General features: G+C 45.3%; 1 protein-coding gene across 4 annotated transcripts in view; it reads right to left on the reverse strand.

Moving 5' to 3' along the window:
- The window catches only part of VRK3 (VRK serine/threonine kinase 3), a 43,717-nt gene extending 37,411 nt beyond the window's left edge, over positions 1-6,306 (reverse strand). For 2 of the 4 annotated variants that reach the window (XM_081215734.1, XM_081215733.1), the window contains exon 1: positions 4,631-4,693. The gene's annotated coding sequence lies outside the window, so the exon portion shown is untranslated. Of the gene's footprint in view, positions 1-4,630; positions 4,694-6,241 lie in introns of those variants that run through there. The other 2 variants (XM_081215731.1, XM_081215732.1) reach the window with 2 other exon arrangements.
- Positions 6,307-6,568: the final 262 nt, after the last annotated feature.

Raw genomic sequence — 6,568 nt, forward strand, 5'->3', positions numbered from 1 at the left:
GTCCAGCCTCTAGCCACCTGTCTCTCCCTAATGGCCCAGGGCAGGTACAAAGCAGAACAAATGCAGAGTGAAACTGCAGAGCTCACAAAAGATATGAGAATGCCTTGAGGTCAATAAAAGTTCTGCAGATCAGCTCCAATCATGGAAGCATTGAGGGTCTTCAACTGTAATTGTGATGCTCATTTCTTGAACCATGTTATGGGGAAGGTAGAGACTGTTAGTGCTCACCAGATATCCACATCCTCCCCTTCATTTCCCAGGATCTTTTGCAGTGAGATTGGGGCCACTAGTTCTGGCTACTTCTGGCCAATGGGGTGTGAATGGAAGTCACTTCCTGGCTGAGGCAGTTAAGAGCCCAAGTACCTCCTCTGTCCACCCGTCCTCTGCAGATATGGCCCAGAGGGTCTATACTCCAGATGGCACAGGTACAAGATGAAGCAGGGCTGCCTGGTCCACGTCGCAATCTCATGATGGGCAAACAAACTTACATTGTATTAAGCCACTAGAATTTCAGGGTTTACTTGCTACTGCAGCACATCCTACCCTATCCTGACTAACTTAGAGGGATAACGGGTGTTCACTACATTATCCTCTAAGCCTGTGTATTTCTGGAATACTTCCTAATACCTTAAAAAATCAAAGGCAAAATCACACATAGAGCCTACAACAAAAGAGGATACAGCAGGTGTATTCATTTGCTTGGGCAGCCACAACTCAATACCATGGACTAGGTGGCTTAAACAACAGGAATTTATTTTCTCACAATTTTGGAGGCTAGAAGTCTGAGATCGAGGTATCAGCAACTTTGGCTTCTTCTGGGGCCTCTCTCCTTGACTTGCAGATGGCTGCCTTCTCACTGTGTCCTCACACGGTTGTCCCTCTGTCTGTGTTCTAATCCCCTCTTCTTATTGGATTAGGGCCTATGGTAGTCTGTTTGAGTGGCTATAATAAAATATCACAGACTACTGGGTGGCTTACAATCAACAGAAATTTATTTCTCACAGTTCTGGAGACCGGGATGTCCAAGATCAAGGTGCCACCGTGGCTGGGTTATGGTAAAGGCCCTCTTCTGGGCTACAGACTGACAACTTCACCCTGTGTCTTCACATGGAGGAAGGGGCTGGGGAGCTCTCTGGGTCTCTTTTATAAGGGCGCTAATCCCATTAATGAGAGCTCCACCCTTACGACCTACCCACCTCCCAAAGGCCCCACCTCCTAATACCATCACATTGGGCATTTCATTTCAACATATGAATTCTGGGGGGGGGACACAAACGTTCAGACCACAGCAGGCCCACCCTAAAGACCTCGCTTTAATTACCTCTTTAAAGGCCCTATCTCCAAATACAGATGCATTCTGAGATACTCAGGGTTAGAGTTTCCTAAAAATATGAATTTTTGCAGGATACAACTTAGCCCATAAGAGCAGGATGAAACTAGTTCATAAATGAAGCAGAGAAACTCAACAGGGATGACAGTGCAATAGGCATTTCCAATGAATATATTTTAAACAGCAGAAAAAAGCAAAATTATTTTATTTGTTTTTTATTCTAAGATTCAGTGTACAGTCCCAGTTATAAGCTGGGATATCAAAATCGAAGTCAAAATAAACTTGTGCTTGTGACTTCATTTTGCCTTGCAAGACAAAGTTCTTTTCTTTTTACTTCCATTTATTTACCTTTGACAAATAACAACTGTCTATATTTAAAGTGTACAACTTGTTTATATATGTGCGTGTATATATATATATAAATAATTCTAATTTGCCATATATGTATATATGACAAATTAAAATTATAACAGAGTGATCATAGTTCAGACATACAAAAATGGAACTGGGCATCCATTGAGGATCTGGTCTCAGGACTTCCCTGCAACACCGAGAACTTGAACTTTCTGTGAACTATACCTAACCCAAGGACACCAGCCATTTTTAAAACATCTGCTACCTGGAACCTTGTGTCTCAGGGTTGTTCCCCCTTGTAAAGATGCAACCATTCTGACCCCAACCAATCCTTGCTTAACAAACACCCTACTTCTTGCCAGCTTGATTTTTTTAAACATCTTTATTGGAATATAATTGCTTTACAATGGTGTGTTAGTTTCTGCTTTATAACAAAGTGAATCAGCTATACATATACATATATTCCCGTATCTCCTCCCTCTTGCGTCTCCCTCCCATCCTCCCTATCCCACCCCTCTAGGTGATCACAAAGCTGATATCCCTGTGCTATGAGGCTGCTTCCCACTACCTATCTATTTTACATTTGGTAGTGTATATATGTCCATGCCACTCTCTTCGTCCCAGCTTACCCTTCCCACTCCCCGTGTCCTCAATTTCATTCTCTACGTCTGCATCTTTATTCTTGTCCTGCCCCTTCAGAACCATTTTTTTTTTAGATTCCATATAAATGCATTAGCAGATGGTATTTATTTTTCTCTTTCTGACTTACTTCACTCTGTATGACAGACTCTAGGTCCATCCACCTCACTACAAATAACTCAATTTTGTTTCTTTTTATGGCTGAGTAATATTCCATTGCATATATGTGCCACATCTTCTTTATCCATTCATCTGACGATGGACACTTAGGTTGCTTCCATATCCTGGCTATTGTAAATAGTGCTGCAATGAACATTGTGATACATGACTCTTTTTGAATTATGGTTTTCTCAGGGTATATGCCCAGTAGTGGGATTGCTGGGTCGTATGGTAGTTCTGTTTTTAGTTTTTTAAGGAACCTCCATGCTGTTCTCCATAGTGGCTGTATCATCTAATTATAATTCTTGATAAACAACTAATGTAACTAATTGTGGCTTTGCAGTTTTTGCCTTTAGAAGCTTCCTTCATTTGTAGTCCAGTGGAACACAATTCAAGTTGCTTCTTTTTTTAAAATTTTTTTAAATTGTAATACGTATATATGTATTTCTTTATTAGGATGCCCTCAAGTACTTCTTGAATCTGGGTCTCCTGGGCTGCAGTCCTAACAAACCCCCAAAAATGCCTCTTTATTTCAGTCAGTCTCCGTTTCTGAAAGTCTGGTTAACAGTATACATTATGAAACGATCACCACAATCAAACTAATTAACATATCCATCACCTCTTATAGTTCCAATTTGTGTGTGTGTGGGGGGGGTAAGGACACTTGAGATCTACTCTCTCAGCAAATTTCAAGTATACAATTAGTTATTATTTACTATAGCTGCCATGCTATACATTAGGTCTCTAGAATTTATTCATCTTATAATGGGAAGTTTATACCCTTTGATCAATATCTCTTTTTCCCCACAGCCTCTGGTAAACACTGTTCCACTCACTGTTACTATGAGTTTGACAATTTTTTTTTAGATTCCACATATATGTGAGATCATGCCATATTTATCTTTCTGTGTCTGGCTCAGTCTAATTAAAACCTTTTCCTTTTTTCACTGTAAAGACTGGTTTCTGTTGCGAATGCAAACAGTGGAGTCCATAAAATCACAGGCTCTGGTCCCAGGCTGCCTGAATTTGAATTCCAGATGTGCTCCTTGCTGGGCATGTTAGTTAACCTCTCTGTGCCTCAGTCTGCCCAATGGTAAAATGGGGCTTTTAACAATTCCTGTCTGACAGAGTGGCTGGTGGCCTAAATGCAATACATTTCTATCAGTTGCTAAGAACAGGGGCCCGGCCCACAGAAAACCTTTTGTTAGTGGTTGTTATTACCCTATCATGCCCTGTATCCCACTTATCATCTTCCATTTGTTAATGTTTCTATTCCTCCCTTTTCTCTTTCCATATCCTAAGTTCTGAGCCTCTCAGGTCTCTCCATTTCCTCTTGGTGCTAACTCATGGAATTCTAGTGCTTGCCCTTGAAACACACAGGCCGTCCAAACAGCCCATGAAAGAAATCTCAACCAGAGGAGTAAAGGGTTCCTCTTCCCCTTGGCCTGCAGAAGAGCACAAACCACGCTGTGGCATAAAACTGCCCTTCTGTTATTTTACACAAGTTGTGTAAGACATATGATTTCAAAACTGCCGCCAAGTGTTCTTTAGCCTCTAAGAAGGTTGTAATCCTGATTGGTCATGTGACTTAATCATTTGCTTTCCTGGTAATAACATTTAAATGGACATCTCTAGCTTTTCGAAGATATAAATACTGGCGAGCATTTTTTTAAGCTAGAAGAGTCACCATCACTTCTCCCTTCAGGCCATGACAAACCAGAAACCCTTGTGTGATGTTGGAGCCACAAGATCAAAACTGTCTAGAGGACAGCTACCCTGGAGAGTTGCTCCAGACCTTGTAATAGTGAGAAACTGCTGTCTGGGTTAAGCTACTGAGATTTGGGTGTCAATTGTTACTGCAGCATGGTCTAGCCTAGTCTGACTAATACACTCAAGACTGTGCTAGGTTACTTATGTAAATAAAAGTTTGAAAATTTGAGGCGGTTTCAGTGGAATTTCCCCAGGTGCCAAGTGCCGTCGGATAAAGACGGCTTTTAGGAATGGGTAAGTGCCTGGACCACTGCCATGCCGCTGATAACCTTTCTTCTGGGAGTGAAGTCTGCGAGCAGTAACACACAGGAGATGGAACAGGAGCAGGCTGTTGGTGGGGAATAGGACTTAAGGGGCATATGCCCCAGGGGATGGTACCTTTATGGGGTCACGGTCTGGCCCTCAGACTCACTGGGCAGGAAACTCCATCTTAACTGTGCCCTGTAAGTGAAAAGAGGTGGAGAGGCTGACTCAGGTTTGCTGCACATGTAAGTAAAAGACAACGGTTGGGACTTCCCTGGTGGCGCAGTGGTTAAGAATCCGCCTGCCAATGCAGGGGACATGGGTTCGAGCCCTGGTCCGTGAAGATCCCACATGCCACGGAGCAACTAAGCCCATGCGTTGCAACTACAGAGACTGCGCTCTAGAGCCCACAAACCACAACTACTGAGCCCACGCGCCACAACTACTGAAGCCCGTGCGCCTAGAGCCTCTGATCCGCAACAAGAGAAGTCACCCAATGAGAAGCCCGCGCACCTCAAAGAAGAGTAGCCCCTGCTCGCCACAACTAGAGAAAGCCTGCGCGCAGCAACGAAGACCCAACGCAGGCAAATAAATAAATAAATATTTATTTTAAAAAAACATAATGGTTGGGCTTCCCTGGTGGTGCAGTGGTTGAGAGTCCGCCTGCCGATGCAGGGGACACGGGTTCGTGCCCCGGTCCGGGAAGATCCCACATGCCACGGAGCGGCTAGGCCCGTGAGCCATGGCCGCTGAGCCTGCGCGTCCGGAGCCTGTGCTCCGCAATGGGAGAGGCCACAACAGTGAGAGGCCCGCGTACCGCAAAAAAAAAAAAAAAAAAAAAAAAAAGAGAATGGTTAATGTTTATTGAGCATTGGCTATGCAGCCAACATGTGCTAAGTCTGTTTATTCACTCATTCGCTCAATAATTATTCACTGAACTCCTAATATGTGCCTGCTACTGGGGATACAGCAGCAAAGGAAACAAACAAGGCTCCTGACCCGACAAAGCTCATTCTAGTGGGGGAAGACAAGTTTAATAAACAAATAAGCAAGAAACTGTTTAATATGTCACGTGGAAGTAGAGCTATACTAAACTCTCAATAAATATGTATGGAAGAAACAAGGGAGTCTCAGTGTTGAAGTCACCGGTCCAAGGTCATATGGTTAGCTCAGGACTCAGAGCCAAGGCTCCAACACTCAGGCCAGTCTTTATCATTCATTCACCTATTTTCTTTATTTACTCAACAAACATTTACTGAACATCTGCTATGTGTTAAATACTGTGCCCCTCCTGGAAGAGCTAAAGATTAGACTCTAACTTAGGGCAGGAGGGCTAATCATCTAGGTGACGGGATTCCCCTCGGCCCCGTCCTCCGCGGAAACCAGGGTTGACGTAGTACCACGGCGGGGCGTCGGTCGAACTCCCCATTAGTTCCGCCCGTCTCCGTCGTAGCCACGCCTATCACCAAGAGCCCGAAGAAGCTGGGGGCACTTGGAGCCGGCAGGTTATTTCGGAGACCAGAAGCTTCTCTCATCCCGAACCCCGACCCCCACTCCCAGGGGCTCCGCCTCCCACAAAGAGTCGCGCTGACGTCACAGGCACCACGACCGAACTCTGGCTAGGGTATCAGGAGACCTCCCCCTGCTCCGCTTCTCCTTCCCCTCACCTCTAGATTTGGTGAGCGGAGTGGGGAGACACATATTTGCAGCCAGACCCTCGGACCCTCCAGGGGAACTGGGACTCACCTTCTCAGTTGCCCCGCGAAAACTTCCGCTTGGGCGGAAGGCGCTGCGCGCGCACCCTCTCCGTCGCGGGAGGACTGCGCCCGCGCAGCCTACGCAGACCTCCGGACTGCCCGCGGGCTGTGCCTTCCTGAGAACTCCGTTTCCCAGGCACCTTCGCGGCAGACCAGCCCTCTGACTCAGGGCTGGGGGTGGATTATTCCCTCATCGCCCAATCCCATTCCAGATTCTGTGGAACGCTTCCTGGTTCTACTGCGCATATGCCAACGGGGAGCCAATCGTAAGGAGGGATGAACTACGGAGACTGACTAGGTTGCCCATTAAAAGCTG

This window comes from Mesoplodon bidens, assembly GCF_964165515.1.
Source record: "Mesoplodon bidens genome assembly, chromosome: 18".
Lineage (NCBI taxonomy): Eukaryota > Metazoa > Chordata > Mammalia > Artiodactyla > Ziphiidae > Mesoplodon > Mesoplodon bidens.